The sequence below is a fragment of the Helicoverpa zea genome, chromosome 10 (assembly GCF_022581195.2).
Source record: "Helicoverpa zea isolate HzStark_Cry1AcR chromosome 10, ilHelZeax1.1, whole genome shotgun sequence".
Lineage (NCBI taxonomy): Eukaryota > Metazoa > Arthropoda > Insecta > Lepidoptera > Noctuidae > Helicoverpa > Helicoverpa zea.
The window spans coordinates 7907457-7933784 of record NC_061461.1 but is presented as its reverse complement, the minus strand read 5'-3'; the positions used below and the strand labels follow the sequence as shown (position 1 = coordinate 7933784).

The 26328-nt window shown below is 35.9% G+C and overlaps 1 protein-coding gene across 1 annotated transcript in view; it reads left to right on the top strand.

The window, feature by feature from the left end:
- The window catches only part of LOC124633860 (alkaline phosphatase-like), a 97997-nt gene that overhangs the window by 23158 nt on the left and 48511 nt on the right, over positions 1-26328 (top strand). The window contains exon 2 of the mRNA XM_047169227.1: positions 6844-6877. The gene's annotated coding sequence lies outside the window, so the exon portion shown is untranslated. The remainder of the gene's footprint in view (positions 1-6843; positions 6878-26328) is intronic.

The window sequence follows — 26328 nt, the reverse complement described above, 5'->3', positions numbered from 1 at the left end:
CGACTTTGCTTGATACTATGCAGCGAAGCACGAATTAAGGACAGACGCAGAGACGGTAATGATCGAAATTGTCAACAATTATTTGATGAATAATTCAGACCGAACGATCGTACAAATTATAAGTAAGGATGAAATTATAAAAGCTCTTTGCTTCTACAGTATAAGGCGGAAAATAAGTAGTCATTAAGCAGTTGATTACTTTCATCAAAGAATGTTCTAATACAACGTTGCTTTGCGTGCTTCTACCAGTTTATAATCATCCAATTATTTTTTCTGCTTTGTAGCTTACTATTTCAAATCATTAGTTATGGCGTCACGGAAGGCTTTGTAGGTTGACCTGACCTGAACTATAAACGATTTAATATTGTGCCTCGCAGAAGTTATGATATAAAAGTTTAATTTTTTTCTTTAACTTTGTTTTCATCAAAACTAGGCACGGGTAAAATACTTTGATTTTCGTAACTTGAGTAGGTATTTTTATTTTTTTGCTTTTTTATGAAAAAAATATCAACACAAAAAAATATATTTTAAAAGTGTTCCAATATGGCAACGTTGTTGGTTCGGAATATTAAATAAAAAACTTTTTTATTTTGATTTATACAATTTATCATACATGATAGTTTTTCAAATGGATAACATCCACCTGTCAATTCGAATTCAAAAACTATCGTATTGCATAGCTCACGTGTAACAAAATCACTGGATTTTACAAATACTTTTTTTAACTAGTTTTTGTACTACATTTAGTTTTACATTTTGATGAAAATTTGGTATATGGAAGTCCATTTTAAACGTTTTTTTCCCTATCACCTTTTTACCTGTACCTAATCAATATATTTTTTTACTCTTGGGTGATCTTAACAGCACACTGCACAGTCGGCCTAAACAGTCGGCCGACAATTGATTTTTCAGTCGGTCTGAAACTGGATAAATCCTCATAAAACCTCATCTTTTTAATGTGCGTGTGAACCATTCATCTTCACATTGATTTAGGAACCCAAAATAACTATCGGCGTTCTAAAAGTTTGCAGTGTGCTCTTGAACGTATTTTCCTATCACCGTTTTCACCTGTATCCAAAATATTTTTTTATCTTAGGTGATCTTTAGTCTGTAAGTTCCAGTATAAATGGAAGAACGTTCGAGCGAGCGTGCAAATTGACGTCGGCTGTTAGTAATGATGCCTCGTACAGCTTTCTTTACAAAAACTCACTATTTAGGATCTGGGTCAGATCCCCTTTTTGTGTACTTACGTTTATGCTGTTTTTTGTACCTGATAGATAAGCAGATGATGGCTAGAGTTTGTGAGGTTTAGGCGCTAATGTGTTCCTTGACCTTCGGATAGCGCCTAATGGAAATTGCAAATTGAACCTAAACACACACAAACACTTAACCAAGAGAGTCAAAGGGTCGTCTTTTTTACTAACAGCTATTCATTTTATTCCCACTACGGTGTTTTAGAAAAACATTGAAAAAAGGAAGCTATACCTAAATCAGCACTTTTTGAAGGTCAAGTTTATAAAACAGCCCCCAAAAACATCCGCATTTCACCGCTTCCTATGTGATTTTGCTGGGAACAAACTTTCCACAAATTTCGAAACAGAAGAGTGCCTACTTATTAACTCTTTAAGCACTACTCAAACTGGCACGTCACATTAAAAAAAGAACGCACACACACACACTAGTAGTAGTAGTTGGTTAGTCCACACTTGAAACTATTGCATCTAATTGCTTTGCGAATACCCGTATGGCAATTTACATAACATGGCCTCCAGCGTAATTATAAACATTGGCTTCTAGTTTCCATTCGATAGGGCGAACCGATCTAACAATTCTAGATATTGTTCAATCTATCATGTTGTATAATCTGTTTTAGTTCGATTAACTTCGTCAATATTAATTGATATGAGTGCTACTATAACTACTTATAGCTTTATAGAGTTTTTTATGGCCAGCTTCAGTGCCGTCCTCAGACCGAAACCAACCAATATTTTTATTATCTTGATGAGTAAGCTATATCTATATCACTGTGAAGTTTAATAAAAGGAGATTTTGTGAAAAAATAACCAACTTTTTGCTTACAATTTTCCCATGTAACACAAGGCCTAAACATATTTCATCTGAAACAGAGCAATTACTTAGAACATAGAATAAAATACCAGCGGAAAACAGAATCGAAGTTAATTCCATAAGTAGCTAGTTCTTCCAAATTTTATACGTAACGATGGAAACTTTCTATTGATGCGGTACTACAGAAAAATAAAATAACGAGAGAAATATCAAAGAGATTGTCGATTCTATTTTTCAAAGTTCCCTTTTGTTGAAGTTTTGCCTCAAAAGATATTTGAAGATAGTTGAGCCGCAGTTCGGAGGATACACCTAATGCGAACTAGAAAAATAGTTTTATAAGGTTCGATTTTAAAAACGAGGTGAATTTGCTGTTTGCTCAAAATAATATTTGGAAGAGTATTAGGTAGTTATATGTGGGTAGAGTAATAAATTATTATTTTTAATAGGTATAATTATCTTTTACGTCTGATATAAGATAATATAATATACATAATCTTAGCCTAATCAATATCACCAGCCGTCGGAAATTCCCCGATAGTCCATAATAGCGCTTCCCTTCCATTAGATTTGACATTATGACACATCATTAGTAATAAACTGTTTGGTGATCGTGTATTAACTATTATATTGTCATTACCATAAGGGAAAGATGGGCACAGGTAGCTACTACAGATTTGTGACTAAAGCAAATACTTAAAATAAATAGATAAAATTGTTTTAACTTGGGCAAAAAGCGCACAAAAAGAGATTTCAGACAGTTTCACACATTTAAATACAATTAATAAACTTAGATATCTACTTACTAAAAGAAAATTATTTTTTTACGGTTTGTTTTTCCTAGAAGGCTACCTAAGTACAACAAGATTTTCTAACTGCTAAAAATACCTGTATATTGCACAGCAAGGAAAAAATGAATTAAAAACCGTAATTAAACTCACATACAAGTAAGTGATTTATAAATAAACTTTAACTTATTTCTGCAAATAGAAACGAAGTTTTATGTCTATTTCATACTAGTTGAGTAATTCTCATTTCGCGAGTTTAGATTTCTAATCGTTTGCAAGTGGTATACTAAGAACTAGCTTATTTTTTTGTAACTGTTGGAGTAATAGATAGTCATATTGATTTGAAAAACTACATTGGTAAAAATACCAAAACTCAAAATCGATCTGGGAAGAAATAGACTTGCGGCCATTTCCAATATTTTGCCTACTATATAGTTGATTTGCTTACTAGCTATAGAATTGTGTCATTAGCTCCATACAAGTAATTTCAAATACCTATCTCTAGTTGGCAAAACAACAGATAGATCGCTTATTGAAATTTGCACTTAAACGATAACTATAACTACATAATCTACCGATCATTTTTTCATTTCATTGATCATTGAAGCTTATTAACAGTGACTCAAGTTTATTTTGCGGTCAATACTTGGATGTTTGACCGTTTCATCTCAATCCTCCTTATGGTTCGCAGAGCACGTAGAGACAGCCTAACGCCTGATAGCTCATCGCTTGCGTCTGTCTGCCGACCGATTTACTTAAGATAGTGTAACTGAGTCTACAACCTCACACTTATGTAATATATGAGCACGAAGTTTGTTGTACATTTTGATACCTGAAAATCGGCGTTAGGAATATTTCACTCTCCGAATCTTTGTACCTCATTTTAATTGTTAAATTTATATTTATCTAAGTATGTTATTAACAAATTAAGAAGAATTGTCAATGAATTTTCAGTTTTGCCACCAATTTGTTATTTAGGTCAGGCGAAATGCTTCTTCTTTTGAAAATTACTATGACATTTCTATGCGTGTATAAGAAAAGTATTTTAGTAAAATTATTCATTGCTAAAAGCTCAAAATTATGAAGTTGTTATGGATTGAGTTCTTGTACGGGCATATTAAATATACCAAAAAGTATTCCCCCGTGAATTCTCTGGGTACGTAATATAATTTATTTTCTTTTTTTACTTTATTATCGTGCTCACAATATTGTACACAAAACTTTACCTTAAAAAATGTTCCTTATTTAATTTCCTTAGGCTTTATTAATGTCTTTTGATAAAATTAATGTACGTTTACTTTTTTCAACAAAATTGCTTTTACGAAAGTACTTAAGTTGCTCGGAAGCGCTCGTATTAAAAAAAATGTTATGCCGACGCTAATGATACTTTGCCAAGACTAGCTTGCAATCAGTGGTAGTTAGATTCTTGAAGTAGGTTGAAAAAAAAAGCAAGTAACCAAAAGTGCAGATGGTGCACTTCGATTTATTATAGAGGTACGTACATATACTATACCTCTTGGCTACAAACAACTTCACTCTACTTCATTATGTCACGCTATTAGAAAAAATCCCTACTAATATTATAAATGCGAAAGTAACTCTGTCTGTCTGTCTGTTTGTTACGCTTTCACGTCTAAAGCACTGAACTAATTTTAATAAAATTTGGTACAGAGATAGAATTGACCTTAAGAAAGAACGTAGGATAGTTTTTATCCCGGACTTTTGAAGAATTCTCTTGGAATATATATCGCGATATAACCGAACTCTACGCGGGCGAAGCCGTGGAAGAAACTAGTATAATATATTTTCTGATGATTTAAAAAGTAACATACATTAACTTCAGCAGTGCACTCTATCAGCCAGTTCACAGCTATTGCGATAGAAATCTTGAACAAACAAAACTTTTCTCTCGACTGTATCAGCAGTACAAAAACAAATCGTAACCCGTGCCAACATTTGAAAACAAGCTTGTATTATGTCTGCGTTAGGACCGCCGTCACAAATCACCGATCTTCTCGAAATACATATAGAGAGTTGCTACCTAATTGCTACCCTCCAGAATTAGGAGGGTAGCAATTAGGTAGCAACTCTGGGTGAAAAAAAAACTCAATACTTTTGCGCCGTTTCTTCACACTGGGAAAAGAGACAGCCATCCTGATATCAGAATGGCTGTCACCTTAGGATGCTAAATATCTTCAAAACCACGAGGGTAGCAATTGGTAGCAACTAATGGTAGCTGGTAGCAATTGGGTAGCAACTCTCTATATATATTTCGAGAGGATCGGTGATTTGTGACGGCGGTCTTGACGCAGACTGTATTATTGTGTAATCCACTTTACCGATTCCTTCTGTAAAAGCAGACAGGCTTAAGTAATATATCGTCCTACGTTATGTTCATCTTGATTAATCGTTCATGCATCGGGGGATTCGCGACAATGTACTGCCATAACGCAATGTATGGAAAATTATATGAAACACGTGAGCGACAAAATGTGGTGGAACGTAATGAGCTGTAAACATTTTGTGGCTTGCTTCAACTCACTTTACGAAGGGGACTTTTATATACGGGTCATATTGTGGTGTCATGCAAAGTAAACATATACTTTTATATACCTACATAGGTAAAGTAAGAAATAAGAGTAAGCATTCGAAAAAATATTTTGGATTAACACTGACAGAAATCTTGATACTGTAAGAGTGAGTTGCACCATATAACGATAACCAAACCATAACCAGCCTTGAAATTGCCCATTTGACACAGGTTATGGTTTGGTTATCGTTATAGCTAAATGGCGCAAACCACCGTAAGATCATTCACATTCTTAACTTGATCGTCACATAAGCGGTTTCTTATCGATTCAATCCACCTTATGTTTCATCGTACCCACTTACGATGCGCAACAATAGCTCTCGGAACGATTTGTCAAAAAACGAAATAAACACGTGCTATTAAGTGGCTCACAATATAAGAACGTGTCCACAATTTCTAAAAGCTTCCCTTTTATTTGTGAACTGTATCATTAGCAACAATATACGGGAGTAAGACGCAAATATATTTGCTACTAGCGTCTTTATTGCTTCCTGTGATAAATGGAGATAAGTATGAGACTTGGAAAGGGACTCCGATGGTAGTGTAAAACATATTGTGTTGGGATTTCAGTAGGAAAGCTTTTACTGTGATTCGAGAGTTAATCGACTGTTACTCGGCCAATGCATTATGGACTGTGGTAAAGGGTTTCGCCGTTGCATAATTTATAATGTGTTAAAAATTTAAAGTGGGCTTTATCCGTCGTTATAAACAATTAAACAACCGTATGATTTATAGTTTATGTGCATGTGTATAAGTCAATGCATGTTATACGTAATTATAATTTATGGGTTTATCCATTACCAAAAGGTTCTATAACCTTCTTTCTTTATATTTACTCTACTATTTTGTGGTTAAAAGTAAGCAATTCACCTGCACATAATGTACTAGACCAGTTGTCTTAATCGAAAATATTCATTTTCATCATCCGAAGTACTAAACTTCCACTACTAATTATATGCCAAGAGGCATGCGTCGGAAACATCAAATACCCAAAAATTTATTTAAATTCTCAGATTCCATCGCCACGCGTAAAATCAACACTGAAAAAAATTTTACGTCCGTCAGTAAAATACCAAAGGTTTTCTGTCCAGTGGACTGACGACTGAGTTTATTGAAAAGCTTTATTTGAAAGTCAAAGAACGGTGCGTTTGTGTTCAAGCAAAAGTCAGTGGCGTGTGCACCATAAAAAGCATTTTTTGGTTGCCGATGTAGCTATAAGCCACTGTAGAGTGCTTTGCAATCGACTTCTATTGGATTTCGGTTTCTTTTATTTCAGTGTAAGTTTTATTGCAGGTTTTATTAGTCAGTTTTTGTCTAGATCAATTTTTTTATGATGTACAATAACTTAACGAAAATTATGTTGAAGACGACTCTCTATAAGCTACTTTTCTTTTTTTGCAGATCGAGACGAAATGCACTCGCAATCTTGTTGAAGGTAAGCTGCATAAATATATTTTTATAGCAATAACAGTCAGATGCAAAGAATGCAGATTTAGTGACTAAAAACTCTAGAACAAGAAACGAATATCAATCAATGTGGACCATAGTCGACATATTACATCCCAATTCGCGAAAGTCTGTCCCCAAAAAACCGCTGGGAATTCTACGCAAGTTCACTAAAGACAAATCCTTGTAAATCCCAATTTGGCCGTCCTTTTCGGTATATTTACACGTCACGAGATCGTCGACCGAAACGTGACGGAATCGCGTCGATCACTGCAACCGCACAAATCGTGCAAAATGTATGCAACAATATTTATTCACGTCAACTCTGACGGGATTTGGCAATGACGTGACGTGTGAATTGCCTTTTAATCCCTGAATTATTACTGCTTTGTTTTGGCGCGGTTATTCAGAAGTTTTTTTAAACGATCTATAAAACTAGTTACCGAAACTTGGAGTTGCTAGTGATGCTAATATATTTTGAAAGAAAATAATAATAGGTCCCATTTTTTTCGGCAAATAAGGACTATTATATCAAGTATCTACTTGGCCAGAAGCCAATTTCTCAATAACCTCTAAATTATTATATGTATTATACCCAGAAAAGAAATATAGAAAGCAAGACTGTCATTATTCTGGGTAACCATAAAGGGTTCATTCACCCTAGAAAAACATCCCAAGCGATTAGAATATTCTTTCATTCGATAATAGCCCGCAGCTTCCAGTAACAAAATTCAAAACGGAAAATAAGTAAATTCGTGATCCTATTCAAGCAGATTGTGGTGAAAGAAAAAGTATTATCTATTTTTTCACGTTTTTTATTTAAATTTCGATCTACAGAGAATTATGACGGCATAAATTAATAATAAAATTAGAAATTATGGATGAGATAAATTCATGAACTCTTCCAAGTATATGCACGAATGTTTTTAGATTATTTTTGTTCTTCACACAATCACAGTTTAATTATTATCACTTACATTAAACAAAACTCGTTACCTTGTCAGTCTTTTATAAATAAGTAATTTTATATTTATGTTATATGATTTTCCTAGTTCTTAGAAACCGAGTGAAAATCGCTACACTTTCAAATATTGTTTTAGGATTGCAATTCTGCGTAAACAGAGGTTGCCTGTGAAAGAAACTTTTTCGTTATTCGAATGTTTTTTTACTATTTTCGTCAGTAAAAAAACGTTTTGAATGAAAAAATATTTAAAACGCAAAGCGACTGCGCCGCTTAATTTAACTAATTGAATACCTACCGTCCGAGGGTAAAAAGTTAAACTGAAAAAACGTACCGTTTTGGCTGCCCTTCCAACCCGCTCTACTTGGTTCGCGCTACCCAGTTCACGCTAATTAAGTGTCACTCCAGATTTTTAGATTCTAGAGAAATTCGTGATGGGTATTTGTGGAATTTTTATTAGAAAGATATTTTACAATTCTAAACACTCGCCGTCGTGTTACATTCTAACAGGTTTAAATTCGTTACCATTCTTATCGTTTAATTTAATTAAAAAATCTATCTATATTTTCGAGTAAAATCAGTCCAGGCAGATTTATATCATTGGCAGTATGATATAGTATTTCCTGTTGTTTCACGAAAATTGATGGTCTCAATATTTAATAGGAAAATAAGGAAATATTTTTGAGACCTTTTGTATTTTCAGTTTTTATTTACCGGTATTTAAACGAACATAATGTTACTCTATTTTTAACCGACTTCCCAAAAAGGAGGAGGTTATCAATTCGGCCGGTATGTTTTTTTTTTTTTTTTTTCTATGTATGTACATCGATTACTCCGAGGTTTATAGACCGATTTACGTGATTCTTTTTTTGTTCGACTCGGAATAGCTGCCAGTTGGTCCCATAGTCATCAGATCAGGATCTGATGATGGAAACCCTGAGAAATCGAGGGCAACCTTCGAAAGTTGTAGGCATACATAGGGTAAAAACTTGACACTCAGGTGTACGCCCAAAAGCACTATTCAACAGTGAAGATTTGAAGCTGATCTGATGATGGAAACCAGAGAGGGTCGAGGGAACTCGACAACTGAATATGTAAACTACCTCGTCTTTGGGCTTAAATTATTTGTATTGACAAAACCTTTGCAACAGTGAAGGTTTGGAGCTGACCTGATGATGGAGACCAGAGAAAGTCGAGGGAATTCGACAACTGAATATGTAAAATACCTCGTATTTGGACTTATATTCTTTGTATTGATGAGAACTTCCCACTTGTATGGATAGTGACAACTATTCGTATCACTGAAAAGCTTTAAATAAAAAACTTTTTTACAAAAAAATTAAACCGACTTCCCAAAACACTAAAAACCAAAAAAAAAACTATTTTTAGGTGCATCGGCCTACAAGTCGGTGGCAAAATTAACTTAGTAACATCCATTAGACACCGACTTCTAGGCCGATGCACCTAAAAATAGTTTTTTTTTGCTTTTTAGTGTTTTGGGAAGTCGGTTTAATTTTTTTTGTAAACATGAGGTGAATGATAAACAGTAAAAGTTGTTAACTAGTTTTCTCACAATTTATAGCAGTTTATTTGGTAACTGCACGCATACTTGAATATCAGTCTAAACTTTTTATGAGTGGAGTTTGTGTAGTGAAATTATTACGAGTTATTCGGTGAGCAGTTATTTGTGGAACATAATGTTTCCCGTTAGATTTTCAGTTCTTAGAAATTTAATTCGCATGTGGCTGACGTTCATTTGTGAATTCGTTTCACTGAAAATGCAGAATAATGTATGAGCATCATACCTTAGTTATAAGTGGTACTCTTTACATTGCAGAAAGTTGGTTTAAATTACTAGTTGAATCATCGTTTAAAGTGAAATTATTGAATGAATTTAATTTTCATTCCGTAGGTAATTTCAAAACGATAATTATGTTAACAAGTGTCTAAAATGGAGTATTATTTATTTTTTAATTTTGAGCTATCCAGATAATTCTTTTGAATACTATTTTCATTTTAAGACGAATGAAATGTTAATATTTAAACCCTTTACTACAACAATAGCTACTTATGGTCTTATTACAAAAAACTTAAACATGCGTCAAACACTTGTCTAAAAAAAATGTGGTTGCAAAATTGACCTTATTTCAGCGTCATAATAGCAGCGTTTTACCTGAAATAAAACGCATATTAAATACTTACCTTATTTGAAGCTTACTAGTTTGAGATAGGCACCTACGTGTTTTCCGCTTTTATCTCTGTCCTTTTCTACCCCATATCTTGCATGTCTCTCGCACACCGACCAGTTTCACTCCCCACCAGGCAGGAGGCGACGAGTGTTCTCGGCGGCCACAGTTCGTCATTGAGTCGAAAACACCAGGCAGAAATTAAAATGTAAGCTTCAAATAAGGTAAGTATTTAATATGCGTTTTATTTCAGGTAAAACGCTGCTATTAAATTCTTGACCGTTATTTGAAGCTTACTAGTTTGAGACGTGTTTGTTATCGCCTGGTGGAAGTGGACGCCAATGTGAGCAAAAGCACAATGAAATTGTGTATGTAAATAGGTACTTAGGTACACGAGTAATCACATGTAAGTATGTGTATTGCGTCCTGGAATACTAATGTAATCAAAGTTAACTGGTACTGGTACTCAGCTACATCCTGTTAGACTGGAAGCCGACCCCAACATAGTTGGGAAAGGGGCTCGAAGGATGAGTAATAAAAATTAAAAGAGAGATGCAAGAACAAAAGCAAAAATTGATTTCATTTTCTAATAGTAATTAACAAAAACATTGCGATACTTCTTAATAACAATAGTAACAAAAATATAGACATTAATCAGCTGGATTAATTAAATAATCGAGATAACTTGCTACTTCTATTTAGTGGGTATCTTTCCCTTCTGTAAAAATGGGCAAATGTATTGCCTGATCGCCAATTACCCATTGCTAATATATCGTCCAAAGGTATATTGTCAACACAGATTTTGACGCTACCGCCGAGTGGAAGCTTCCTGGGGTTGTAGTTATTCCTGCCCCTTTTAACAATGTCTTAATCCACCCGTAACATCGTTCGGGTGCCTGCCTTTGGTTGGCCTCTAACGGATATAAATAAATTTAAGGAATTAGCCGATGTCCGTCTATCTTCTAACAAGGCTTTAGTCTTTCTGACCCAATACACTGGACTTAGATTTATATTTTCCTGATTATCCATCAAACAACAACCCGACTGCCTATGACTAGAACTGTCGGTCTTAGAGCCAAAGACTGGCCATAAGATTAAATTATCTTTGTTGTTTTTGAAATGTTCTGGGTCTATTGCAAGCAAGGAAAGATCATGGACTCGCCTTTCCGAAACAAGCTAGCAAAAGAAAGAGCAGCAGTGTGCCTGGAAGTTGCGAATGGATTATTCTCGTCTACGTTTACTGCACTTAAGTAGGTTACCAATTGGTCAATATTCCAGATGGACGGCTTCCCGGGGAACAGGTTTACTCAGCGCTATTGATTTTAAAATGTGTCCGACTAGAACGTGTGAACCTAGCTCTAGAGTGGTTTCTGCATTGCATAGTGTAGCTATAACTGACTTGTGTAATAAAATAGTATTGTATGCTAGTTTATTTACTATGTGTAAGTCCGCTAAAAATTGGGTAAGTATAGGTCCAAATAGGGATTCAAGGATTCATAGGATCCAATTTCATACTTTTCGCCCCAATTTAACCATCGACTCCAAGCTGATTGATAAGTGTTGCGTGTGGATTGAAGAAGACTTCAGTCGGAGAGACTCCTTGTCCCTCCCCCCCCCCCATTTCCTTGACCTTGGCAGGGGGTATCCCCGTTGCTGTGTCTATCGGTTTCTGCTCGAGGTTCATCAGTGTGTAGGGTACTGCTAATGATCGGGACTTCGGGAATCTGCTCGCCAAAATACCTGGTGCCACCGAAGGAACTACTATGAGATTAACTCCCGTTCCTGAATTGAGATGACTGAGGACCTACGGTATAAGGTAAGGTGGCGGTAATACCCATGCTAGCGGGTAAGTCAAAACTTGAGAAAAATGCATCGTGGAACCCCGCTTTCGGGTCCTTCAGATCTAGGGGCACGTAGTACACAACTATGTGTCCCTGGGCTCGCTTCGAGGCAAATAGGTCCACTGCTGATACAAGATGCCACTCCGGTGGAGGTTTGTGTCGGGAGAGATGGTCTGCCTGACTGTTGAATAGGGCTGGTATATGATTCACGACGTGATAGATTTGATACAGCTCAAGATAACTGAATACTCTGTACGTCAAGTTCGGTAGGCTCCTTGATCGGGTGCCACCTTGATTTCTTAGATATGACACCACAGTCCCATTTCTGCATTGAAAAATGGCTGTTGATCTCTTTAGCAACTTGCCGTGATTTTCCAGTTAATACTGCAAGCATCTCTTTCAGATCGCAGTGAAAGCCTTTTTCTCTCTCGTTCCATGAACCCATTACGGGAGTTCCGTTCAGTTGTGCCCCCATCCTACATCGGAGGCGTCCGTGGTTATAAGGTGACAGGGAAGTGGCGAATGAATATCCAAGGTTTGGTGGCAGCTGACCAGCCACCACTTTAGATCTGCTAAGGTATCTGCTGGTAGGTTCAACATTGCTATACTCCATTCACCGAGCCGTGAGCCCACAATGTAACCAAAGAATGACACTTTTTCAAAATGGTGGGTATAACCCGACCGATGACAAAAACGTCACATTTTTATGTAAAATGTTCTTAGTATCTGTGGTCTTCAATTAAGTAGGGTTCTATGTATGACAGTCAAGACTTCTAGGTTCATTTTACATGTAAACGATTTACTACATATTTCATTAAAATTAAGAAAATAATTTACGGCATTTATTATACATATTTGATTTCAATTAAGTTTGAAAAGATTACATAAGTTCCACAGACATCGTTCTAAAATATCATTTCTAATGTTGTCAGTATATTACTTTCGTAGTTATTTTTATAAAATATGATCATTATTTCAATCGTGACTTATAAGAACCCTTTTTATGGTTTGTTCACCGTTTGGCTCACGGTTCCATGAATAGGGTAGGTATAGATTGCTGTTCAACACTGCATTGAGGAAAGTGAGGAGAGCCCGGTAATGCAGTCTGCCGTATGGAACAACGAAAACTTGCGAAGTTTAAAAGTCCTATCAAGCTATGCAGGTCTTCTAAGTTTGTCGTGCTGTTTGTCACGTAGTGCGTTTTGTCATTATCTTGTTGATAATGCTTGCGATTTATTCACTTGCCATCCAAAACATGGTGCAAATGATCCCAAAGTAGGCAAATATATCTTGGTGAGCCACCAGAAAATCGAGATACACAATTATGAGTAACCCTTGAGTTTTCAAAGTTTGAGCCACCCAAATTGGTCACTGTGGCGAAGGTCTTGGGTGCCGTGCTTAAGCCAAATGGTAGGCACGTAATCTGAAGCAGTCTTCTTCTGTATACTAGTCGAAGAACATATCTGTGACCTTCGGCTACCGGAAGGTAGAAGTAAGCCTGGGCGAGATCCACTTGCACAGCCATTCGTCTTTCTGAAGAAACTCTAGCACCCGAAAAACATTTATTAAACTGAAGGGTTCCGTAATTATGAACTTGTTGAGAACCTTGAGATTGAGTATTGGACGGTTCTTTCCGTCGCCTTTTGGGCACAAGAAACATATTGGAAAGAAAGCTGGCAGAATTTGCAGCTATCAATAGAACTTTTTGTTTTATCATTTGGGATATGACGACATCCATCTCTTTGGACTCTCTGGTCAAATCTGGCATTATCTATCAAAGGTGGCTTTTGGCCAATGGTATGCGATACCCAGTTATTATTTTTAACAAGAAAGGCGGAGCTCCCATTTCTTTCCATTGGTCTTGATATAATGTTAGGCAACCCGCCTGGAAAGTCATAACTTACGTGCCTTGTTGGACGCATCAAAGTCCGCCTGCGGTCCTGGACGCTTTCTGTTTCCTCTGTTGGACATGGTTCCTATTGTAATTTACTCGTGATATCCCAAGGGAGCTTTTAGAGTTTTGCGTCACACGCCATTCAGCGTGAGTGTGATTACCATTTCCCTTCGAGGGAAGGTTATAATGGCGACTCTTCGAAAGTCGATCCAAAAAGCCACCCTGCGAGGGTAGATTGCAATGATGGTACGACCCGCAACATGCATGATTGGTACCCTGCGAGGGTCCGTGATAATGAGCCGACCCCTGCGGGGGATGGCTAGTATACTTACTGGTCCCTGCTTTGTAATGATGCTGCTACTCGCAACATGCAAGATTGGTACCCTGCGCGGGTCCGTGATAATGAACCGACCCCTGCGGGGGGTGGCTAGTACACTTACTGGTCCCTGCTTTGTAATGATGCTGCGACTCGCAAAATGCAAGATTGGTACCCTGCGCGGGTCCGTGATAATGAACCGACCCCTGCGGGGGGTGGCTAGTATACTTACTGGCAGTCCTAGGCGGAGCGTACCAAGTCTTTCAAGGCCGAAAACCATCACACGCCGTGATAATGAGCCGACCCCTACGGGGGGTGGCTAACAGACTTACTGGCAGTCCGAGGGGAGCGTACCAAGTCTTTCAAGGCCGAAAACCATCACACGCCGTGATAATGAGCCGACCCCCATGGGGGGTGGCTAACAGACTTACTGGCAGTCCGAGGGGAGCGTACCAAGTCTTTCAAGGCCGAAAACCATCACACGCCGTGATAATGAGCCGACCCCCATGGGGGGTGGCTAACAGACTTACTGGCAGTCCCAGGGGAGCGTACCAAGTCTTTCAAGGCCGAAAAGCTTTCTTGACACCACCAGCCCTCTTCAAGTGCGGTAGTGACCAGTCCGAACTAAGGAGATGCTGGTTGGACCGCACCTCACACCATTCTTTTTTGTCAAAAAGTTGAACGCCTTGCAGGATTGAACTAGGGCCACAGGTGCCTTAGGAACTTCGGGCTTGCTTTCTTTTCCATAGTCACGTGCACGGGCTGTGGTAGCTTTATTATTTACCGCATCCGTATTTGCTTTATAAGTCACTCATTCTGAAAACAAATTACTGAAAAAAAAAGTACACGGAAGAAACTCGTGACAAAAAAGGGGTAGATGTACAAAATATTAACACTTGATTTCGCAAAATCGAATATCGAACGGTAAAACCGTTAACAAATTGTATAAAATATTATAAACTCACCTGTGTTCTGCGAGAGCACTGAGTTTATTTTTCAACGAAATACTACAGCGGTTGGTTAGACCAACCTTCTCGGGCGGAAAACAAGACGCCAATGACGAACTGTGGCCGCCGAGAACACTCGTCGCCTCCTGCCTGGTGGGGAGTGAAACTGGTCGGTGTGCGAGAGACATGCAAGATATGGGGTAGAAAAGGACAGAGATAAAAGCGGAAAACACGTAGGTGCCTATCTCAAACTAGTAAGCTTCAAATAACGGTCAAGAATTTAATCTGTCATTTTTTAGACAAGTGTTAAACTGACGTTTAAAAGTTTTTGTGGTAAGACGGTTAATGTTTCTAGACACAAATTCAAAACAATTTCTTCACCCTTTAACAAAAGCTCCAATAAAACAATAATTATCGTTCTAGCAGAATTGCTACTTAAGGAACTTAGAGAACTTAAAACAATAGAACAGTCTATTTCCTCCACTTATTTATTCAAAGCAAACTTCGAACTTGAACTGACTTCACAAACAGTGAAGATAGTTACAGTACAAGCGCATTCCTGTTACGTTGGCACCTATTCGTTGTTTTGAACATTGACCGGGAGAGAAACCGAGATGGGTTAGAATAATATTTCCACTTTCACTAAATACGTTGTAGCTATATGATAATCTCATTATTTTTTCTTAAAGTAGGTATTATGGTAGATGTTGGGATGGGTGGTATCGGGGAACGGGCCGTCACAATACAGAAAAACTGGCAGCGTGTCTTATCAAGAGGTACTTATTGTATTGCCCAGGCTTCTTTCCAGAGGAAATCTGATTAAAAAAGAAACTACAAAGAAATAAAAAACATTGAAAAATATTGGTGCCCAGGTGCATCCGGTTTGATTTATTAAAAGACAAACCCAATAAACGGGTGAAAAAAGTAGAAGTTCATTCATCATTGAAATGTCTGGTCAAACTTATTTACTGTCCTTATATACTCCCCTATGTGCTTACTCCATATAATCACATATGAACTTACCCCATATACTCCCTCGTGTACTATACTCCCCTATGTGCTTACTCCATATAATCACATATGAACTTACCCCATATACTCCCTCATGTACTATACTCCCCTATGTGCTTACTCCATATAATCACATATGAACTTACCCCATATACTCCCTCATGTACTGTCCCCATATACTCCCTTATGTACTGTCCCCATATACTCCCTTATGTACTCTCCCCATATACTCCCTTATGTGCTGTCCTCATATACTCCCTTATGTACTGTCCTCATATACTCCCTTATGTACTGTCCTTATATACTCCCTTATGTACTGTCCTCATATACTCCCTTATGTACTGTCCTTATATACTCCCTTATGTACTGTCCTCATATACTCCCTTATGTACTGTCCTTATATACTCCCTTATGTACTGTCATCATATACTCCCTTATGTACTGTCTTTATATACACCCTTATGTACTGTCCTTATATACTCCCTTATGTACTGTCATCATATACTCCCTTATGTACTGTCCTTATATACACCCTTATGTACTGTCCTTATATACACCCTTATGTACTGTCCTCATATACTCCGTTATGTACTGTCCTCATATACTCACTTATGTACTGTCCTTATATACTCCCTCATATACTTACCCCATTAACTCCCTTATGTTCTGCCCTCATATACTCCCTTATGTACTGTCCTCATATACTTACCCAATTAACTCCCTTATGTTCTGTCCTCATATACTCCCTTATTTACTGTCCTCATATACTTAAATACCTTTCTAATGATATATCAAACGTTACTGTTTGACCGGGTACCAAATCCCATACAACTTGCCCATTGTCCTTTTGTCAAACCTTACGAGGTTGACATAGCGCAACAGCGCTCAAGCCTCATACAGTAAAATAAAACATGATACATTAATTAGTTCTAATAACAGTGAACGCTTATTTTGGAATTCACAAGCTTATTAAATTACTGTTAAGAAATGTTATTTATACTAAGTACTGAAATATAAATTCTACGAAAAAGTTCCAATATCTTATTAAATTATATCGAAAATTGAAGCTCTTTCTAATTAAATATCTTAGAACCTATCTATCAAAATGCGTCTCTGTGAGATCGTTCTTCAATTAAAAAAAATAAAAAATTGGCACAAATGTTCAATTTTGACTACTGGACATAATAAAACATGTTTTCAAAAGCAAGAAGTTAGGATACCTACCTCCAAGTTAATAACAGATGGTGTTGGTCCAGCAACCTATCAGGCCTTATGAATAATTCCTAACTAATTTACACTTGATAATAATTTATTCCTTAATGCGGTTCAGGCTAAGATCGGATTTCAACAGTATGCATTGTAATAATAGCTCTATAATCTTGTTTCTATGACAGATGGGTTTTGTACCAACACTTTTCTATACATTCATTGTATGTGTATTCCGAGATGCAACGCTCGAGGCGTGAAGTTGTTAAGATGGTACTGTACAGATTTTGCGAGTATGCTGTGACATATATGTAGATTTGAGTTAGCAGTGTTGTGCTACGAATATCATATTTATGAACTTTTTTTGGAAATGGGAAGTTATCAGATGAGCCGTCCCCATAGATTTATAGACTTTTACTGTTTTAAACCCACTTTGTTCCCTATGAAGCCTTTTGAGAACCAGGGCTGAGGTAACTCTTTCGAACAATCCCGCAGCTCTGACAGGCTTCAGCTATTTCGGGCTTAGGCACTGTAGAGATAGGTGAGTTCTCTTTGAGCGGCTCGAGGAACAAAACACGTCGCTGATACTGGCCTATCTTCGCTAGACGGTTGGACGGAGAGCCATCCATAACCCACCGCCCACAGACCCACATAGACATAGCAAATAAAATATGTGTTCTTTTTTGAGCCACGTATTGGTATAAGCCTTTATGTATCCGGATATTGGACTCCGACTTTTAAACCAGTCCATATGAGAAGCACTTTGATACGTCGGATTCAAACTCTGAATGTCACTTAGATTGCACGTAGCTCCAACGCAAAAATAACACATTCCCTTTCTACCGCTATGGCACGAAGTATTTCGCAACGCAGTTTTAGATTGGTTTCTCGTATTGGCTTTCGTAGCAAAAATACCTCAGTAACAAGGGAAAAGCTTCAATGGAAATACAACCCTGCGAAAGGCACGTATCTGCGAATGCCGAACGCATCACAATCGCATGCGTTTACAATGTTGCAGTAGTTGTTGGTTGGTTCAGTTTACCACTGTAGATAGTATAAGCTTAAAAGAAAGATTTTTAATAAGTATGAATTTCTTTCAAAATAAGTAGTTTTGAGGTAGGCACTAAATCCATTAGAAAGTAAATTTCTAAAAAGTTGTCAAACATTAGGTGAATCAATTATAAGTAGGTAGTCCATGACTGTACAATTTTACACTATACTATTGTTACGATTCTTGCCCGTTTAAAACCTTCAGCAAACAAACTCTCATTGTTTCCTCATCAACGAGAAAATATGTATTCTAGATTTCCCCTACCAACGCCTCTGAATTCAAGGGCCTAGGGAAATAAACAAAGTTAAATGACTTGGCTTGTCAGATTTTGAGTTCGCCGTCAATTCCAGATTTAGGTCGACTTGTTTTTCGAGTTACCCTCACAGGGTTTATTGAATTCGTCGAAGAAAATGGTAAACTCGTTTTGTGCGACAAAAATTCGATTAGGCTGAATTGTGTTCCGCTGAACGGGATTTTTATAATAAAATAACAATTGATTCTTTTCTGATAGGTATCGAGACGCTTGTCATTAATTCTTTGGTATGTTTCGCGAAATATTGTAAAGGGATTTGGTGTTAAATCGTTTTTATTATTGTTTTGTGATTATATTTCGAGTTTTACAATGAATGAACATTATGTAGACATTATTATCTTTTGAGTAGAATAAGTCAGTTATTGATTTTTCTGAGAATGTATAAAATGAAATCATTGATGTATGAAATAATGTTATACATATTTCGCTCGCGTTTGTGAGTTAAACTAGTTAAAACCTCGTTAGAGTTAGAACATCTATTTACATACTAACTGGTCTAACTGAGTTGTTTGGAAGGGATAAGTAAGCACACGGCGGTATATCCAGCAATATTAAGTACACTAACGGCCAGTTTCTTCATCAAAAGTTAAAGTTATGGCTAAAGTAAAAGTAACGGTCAAATTCGTTTTTTCAAGGCTAAAGTGACAGCAAAACTAATAGAAAAATTGAATTTAACCGTTACTTTTACTTTAGACATTACTTTAGCCATAACTTTAACTTTAACTTTTGATGAAGAAACTGGCCGTAAGTAATACCTAATGTTGCGGACTTTACCTTTAACGATATTTTGATTATATAAAAAACTTTAATAAAAACGTGAAAATATTCTGAAAAAGAAAACAGTGTGATTATTTTACTGAATTTATTATCTTTAAACTATGTAAGTTTCAATATAAAAACTTGTTGTTTTGCAAACAAGATGTGGTTTATTGTAGCTTATAATTATTTATAACTCAAACTATTTCTATTTACAGAATCAAGTTATAACAGTGTACTTGAGGTTATGGGAAAAAAAGTTTTAGTATAGCTAGCTATGTCGATTTTGTTTGCCTCTCTTATTGACATTAACATAATAAGCATAGTTTTATAGTCGTATATCACGCGAAGTAAAAGCTACAATATCGAGGTATTTACATTTTTATACGGTTTGAGACCCGATTAGAAATCTTTTTCCTTGTTGCGGTTCTGACAATCAGGTTATTTTTAATGGCATTATTTTTTATTTACAGCGCAATAAAATCCTTTCACTAAATATTATAGAAGACTGGTTTGGTTGTTTTTAATATCCAGGTTATAGGGGTAACTAACATCCTATTTAAATACGTTCAGCAGGTTATGTGTATTATTATAAACAATTAACTCATATTTTTGATTATTATTTTGTTTCATACTATTAACAAGGATTAGCATGGTTATAATAAACACGAATATACCTCCATAATACTCAAAATAATATTACTTCCAGCGTTACAATTTTGATCTTCATTTTGAATAGTAGCCAAATAGTCAATTCACATAAAAATATTTTCATACAGTTAGTAGTAGTTTTGATCAGAAATCCGCGCTTGTATTTATTATGTACGAGCTAGAGAATTGTATAGATTTTTTTTATATTCTCTTGAGTGGTACTTGTGTCGGTCGTAAAAGAAGACTGGGGGAAATGGCCACTGGGACAGATCTTCGAAGCTAGACGGTCTCGTCCATCTGTCATAAAAATCTCTGATTATTTCGTTTATTTACTTCGAAGCCAGTAAATGCTGAAAGCAGAAGTTAAGGATGAGTGGAATAGTAAATAAATCTGATGTTTGTTTAGATACCGTTGTGTTTTTACTTGAAAGGTCATTTTGATGTTACTATCATAATAGTAAATAAATTAAAATCCGTACACGTCATGTTACTTTAAAAATAAAAGAAGATCAAAGCAGAAGAAAAAATCATTAAGAACTTACGACGAAACAATATCCATGTTTTCGAGTATATAAGTAGGTACCTTTTTCAGATGTATAGGTAATGTTGTGTTTTCAAGGTAATTTTAAGACTTCCAGCGTTCATTAAATAGGACAAGTTGCTGGATAGTGATAGAATTCCGAGATAGCAACGTCGCGTTGTAGTTAAATGTGACAGTTTAGTAGCCTGCCTGCAAATAAACCTTGCCTGAAGAAACTAACACAAATTGTACTAACGTTTATTTGATGCGTAGAACGTTAAATGTAGCTTAGTTTTTTTATTTCACTTTAAGGCAGTAAATTGTTTGTAGGTTAATTGTGTAATTTTTTTTTTTAATTTAGCAGTTGTAGATGATTTTGACTTCGTTTAGCGAGAATCAATTAGGTAGGTAATTGTAATTTTTCTCTGTTAAAACATAGTTTGTTTAGAACTTAATTAATTATTTATTTAGCCATATATTTTTTCAAGCCAGATCGATTGACACTTAAAACTGATAAAACATCCGAATCGAGAACATCATCCTTTACGGGAAGTCGGTTGACGGTAAGCTCATGTACAATATACACCGAAAACTGACTTCTCCTCACACCAATAGCTGCCAAAACGCCAGGAAATCGCATCACCGCACTAAAACATCACCAGGGTACAATTCAGAATCAATTGTGCATTTTCGTTTCCGTGCACTGAAAACCGCGAACCAAATACACGATGCAGAGGTAACAATCGTGTTGGCCCAAATGTGCCACGTACGAGTAAACCTAATGTTTACCAGTTTACCTGACTCTTGTTGCGTTGGTAATGTGCTGATGACATTGTTTTCCATCACACGATAAACTTTTGGGTCCTGGATGTCACTTGAACATCTTGAACATTAAAATCAAATGGCATACTAACGAATATAATTGTTTGGCTTCTGTTGGCAATCCAATAAATAAATACAATTTTTGGCAGACGTTACGGGTAGTCAGAAGTCAGTAAATCTGACAACCAGTCTTACCAAGGGGTATCGGATTGCCCGGGTAACTAGATTGAGGAGGTCATAAAGGTAATCATACCATGTTAAACAGTTTTTCGCAGCTGAATCCAGTTAAACTGGAGGCCGACCCTAATATGTTGGGAAAAGACTACGTAGATGATGTTGATACAAGATTTTTTTCACTAATTGTTTGCTTGGAATAAAAAGAACATTAATGATACAGAAAACTTCGCATTTTCCTTATCATTATGAGGATTTTTTGGCTTGAGGCTTATCTAGGAAATGGTAAAAAGGAGACCCGACTAAATGGAGCCATTAGGGTATTACCTACCTACCTACTGTGTTAGACTAACACTAAATGTTGTCCTGAATTAATACTATCGTATCAGGGCAAGCACAGCTAATTGCGTAGTACAGATGTCAGATACAAGTTAATGGTTTGGGCTATTATCATAATACACTGAACCTAAGACTTCGTTATGAAATTATCGTCAACGTTAACTGTAAACATGTAGCCTGAGTTATCATTACTTAAGAAATCAAGAGTTTATAAATAGGTCACCATTTGTTTTTTTTTGTTTTCTGTTAGAGTGAGTATAGACTACAACATTTTCTCGAGCATTTCTGTGTACCTAATGCAACATTCTAGCCAAAGGTACAATACAGGCAAAAGCTCAGTCTCCAAAGCATTTCCATGTAATGTAACGTTCGTGCGAATGCTCGGCGTTATGTTACGGGTAAATGCTCACAGCGAGCAAGTCTTTCGTCCCTCTCCTTCCGCGGGGTGACGTGGAAGGAGAGCAACCGCGCATCACTCGCACTTGGCTCGACGATATGTTACACCAATACGCTAGACGAAATGTTACACCAATATGCTCGTTGGTTTGTAATAAACAGGCGAACGCGCTCGATGTTTTTTTCGTAAAAGGATGATACACGGCTCGTTGTTCTGTTACAAGTAAATGATGTAGTCTATACCCAACTAACAATTTAACGTCGTTTAAAAGTTTAATAAACGTTATCTTAATTCCATCGATCGTAATACCTAAGTCGCACTTGCGTTATAATAACGTTTACTAAACGCGAAAATGGCCCCAGTTATATGACCAACATTGTCGTATAACGGACATACAAAAGTCACAAGCTGACTTCGTTAAGTCATTCAAAAGTCGTATGAACGTTATGGAATTACCACTTTCGTCGCGCAGAAGTCGCATCATAACTTTACAACGGCTTGTTTGTTGTATTGTCGTCATAAGGGCGTTTTTGAATGATTAAAACGTTTTATTTGAGTCAAGGAACAACACCTGTAAAACTTATTCATTTTTCTTGATAGTGACACGGGGTTTTTGGTTTTGTAATAAAAAATTACAAGGAAATAAAAGGTGATGAGTGTTATTTAACTTATATTTATATATCTCGCTAATAAATGTATCTGTCTCTCATGCCGTTTAGTTCGACTTGGTATTAAAGTTTTATGATACTATACCTATATGTATTTATTTCAGATTTTCATGCCCCCTCGCAATTTTGTGTTTTAATGATTATATTTTTATTAATAAAAATGTTTTTATTTCTAAAAATGTAGGACATTGTTGCTTTTGTCACACACCTATCTCTTTACGACGTTTTAAAGACATAAAGTCGTATTAAGGTTATTTCAAGACCATGCAATACGCCATGACAGCTAGTTATCCAAGGATCCATTAAGGAAATCTCGATTTACTTTCCTTTTGAAAGTTCCACTACGTTTAAGTCTACTCCACATTTTTTTTGCTTCAATTTTTCGTAGTCAACTTAATTAAATATTCCGTAAATAGAGCGGACTAGCCGTTTTACAGTCAAAAACTGACTTAAATGCGACTACAAGTTTGATTAAAGTTAGGGCATGACATTAAACGTACATCATGTAATATATATGTTATATTTGAGTATTAAATAAACAACCAATTCATTTAAGAGTCTCCAATTGACCGCTGTAAAACAGGATCGTGATCGTTATATAAACGTCACTGTGAAAACGTTTATACAACTGCTACATTACATAGATGTCATATAAAGGTTTTCAAAGACCTAATTTGGTCAGTTCAAAACGTTTAATAGACTATAACGTTAGTGTGACTTTTGCGTTGTCGTAAAAACGTTTTAGCTAAGACTGTAATATAACGTCGTTTAGTTTAGTCTTATCAACGTTGCTAAGACCAGCTTATTATGACATATTCGTCGCACTACTAATAAGTTAAATCAAAGACGTCTACAGGACCTAGTAGTCATCTCACTATCATTATAAGACTGCTATCCAACTTTATGTCGTATAAGTTAAACCTTATATGACGTTTTTGTTTGTTGGGTACTCACCCTTATGAAGCGGGAGGAACCACGGATAAAGAACTGGTAGCAATTGTATGAATAGCCGTTTAGAAAAATTCTGTCAGACTACACTTAATAACAAAACCGATACTTTACGATTACTATTATTTCTTAGATTGAATCTAAGAATATTCCAAAAGTATACATAAATAATAAGTGCCACCAAAATTGACCATATTACACGCTTCTCACACAACACTATTAGAGCAACGCTAACTAATTTTCGCAAAATCAAATCAAATGAACGTTGGATTATGATTTTGTGCGACCAAATTGTGGTTCGTTGGTAGTAATGAGCGCAGTGGCGAGTGCTAGCCAAAAGCGGTGGTTTGATGGCCAAATAATTATACTACATGTATGACGAAAACTTGGTTAGTTGATGTAAATAGTTTTAGAATTTGTAATACAAATGATACACTTATAATTAGGTGAATACGTAAATTGTATATGTTACGTTGTTATTTAGCTTACCGTAGCAGTTTTTCGAATCTTTAATGTGTGGTTATATTTTGCTTACAGCCAGTTTCTTCATCAAAAGTTAAAGCCAAAGTAAAAGTCAAAGTAATGTCTAAAGTAAAAGTAACGGTCAAATTCAATTTTTCTATTAGTTTTGCTGTCACTTTAGCCTTGAAAAAACGTATTTGACCGTTACTTTTACTTTAGACATTACTTTAACTTTAACTTTTGATGAAGAAACTGGCCGTTAGCAATATAACATTAAATCAGAAAATACAACTAGTAAAGAAGACGAGACTTTCGAGTTCCTGGGATTAGCGCGTTCAAACAAACAAACAAACTCTTCAGCTTTATAATATTAGTATAGATGTTTTCCGCGGAAGCCCAGTACCTATACCTACAAAAAATAACGTGTAATATTTTTAAAAACAAATGTCAGTAATATTCCTAAGTTTCGTACAGCTTTTAGTATCTTATACCTTCATCCAAAGCCATGTAATATGAGGAATATCTGTGGGAATGTTAGCCTAAGCGCCGAAACTACTGCAAATTGATATTGGATTATGTCGCATCGTGTCGCGTGTTATTAACATTTTGGATTGCAGGGCGTCATGTTGCATATTACCATGTGTTTCATAGTATACATTATGTATAATAATTCTAATTTTGTAATCAAGATACTTATTTAATATAACATTGTGCGGCCATTTCACTTAATATCTTGTATTGTAAACTTTTACGCTACGTTTTACACATAAGTAAGAACATTATTTCTAACATGTTGTGCATGATAATATAAAGTTAAACTTCATTGGCATGATACCACAAAGTAAAAGCATAGGTAACAAAATATTTCAAGTGTTTATTTATAGCTCAAATTGCATCCGATCAAGTGGCAAGTGCAAAAATATTCCTTTACATCGAATTTTTATGGGTACTCCCAGTTGTTAAAGTCACATCAAAAACATTACAGAACAATACGCTTTAAAAAGTATCTGTACCCAGGTAAATATAATAGGCTCCCATTGAACAAAAGAAGAGAGAGAATATTTAAAAAACTTCCGACTGAGTTTCTACATAATGGTTTCACTTTAATATTACGGAACTTCACAAAAGAAATTCCTGTCCACTTAAGTTACCAGATATTGCACGAAGAAAAAGTAACTTAATGCTCTTAGTAAAACACTATTTATTATGAAGAAGTTTAGTTTTTGTTGAATGATGAATGCTAAGCAAACTACCGACTGAGACTTTGTTCTTTGTTCTAGACACACTAAGGAGAAGAAACTTCTATATAAAAGTTGAACTTTCAGTTTGTACAGACGCCTGTTTATTTAATAACTGTCTTATTTCATTCTGAAAGCCAACCTTAATTACTTACCTTAAATTTAGTTTCTTACCTCTACAGTATTTTACTTGTTTTATTGTTAAAAGCTTCATATGCCTAATTTACATTATTCAGATCAGGAACTTATTAAATGAACACAGGATTACAGGATTAAATGAACGTAGCCTCAACAATTTGGATTCAAAATGAACCAAAGACCAACAAGATTAGAAATACATTGGGCTAAGTTTATAAAAATAAAGAAACAAATAGCTAAGCACCTAAATTTTTAAACAAACGCTCTTGAAAAAGCCAAATATAATGTAACTTTACGATAAAAACCGTAACGTGAAAATGCTTTTAAAATTCATCCTAAATTCAAACTCGGTAATTTACGAGACCACACAAATCCAACACAACATCATAATAAACAAAGATATATGTACAACAGGCTCCTAAAATCCGGTTTATATACAAAATTTTATTTGTATTTCAACGGCCATATGCCACAAACGAGAAGCATGAATTAATTAGTAAGGCCACTGATTGCGTAGTCAATGGAGTACTGATATCAACCATATGTGTGATGTATCTAATCGTGTTTTGCTAACAATATTTACACAACAAACAGTCACTTA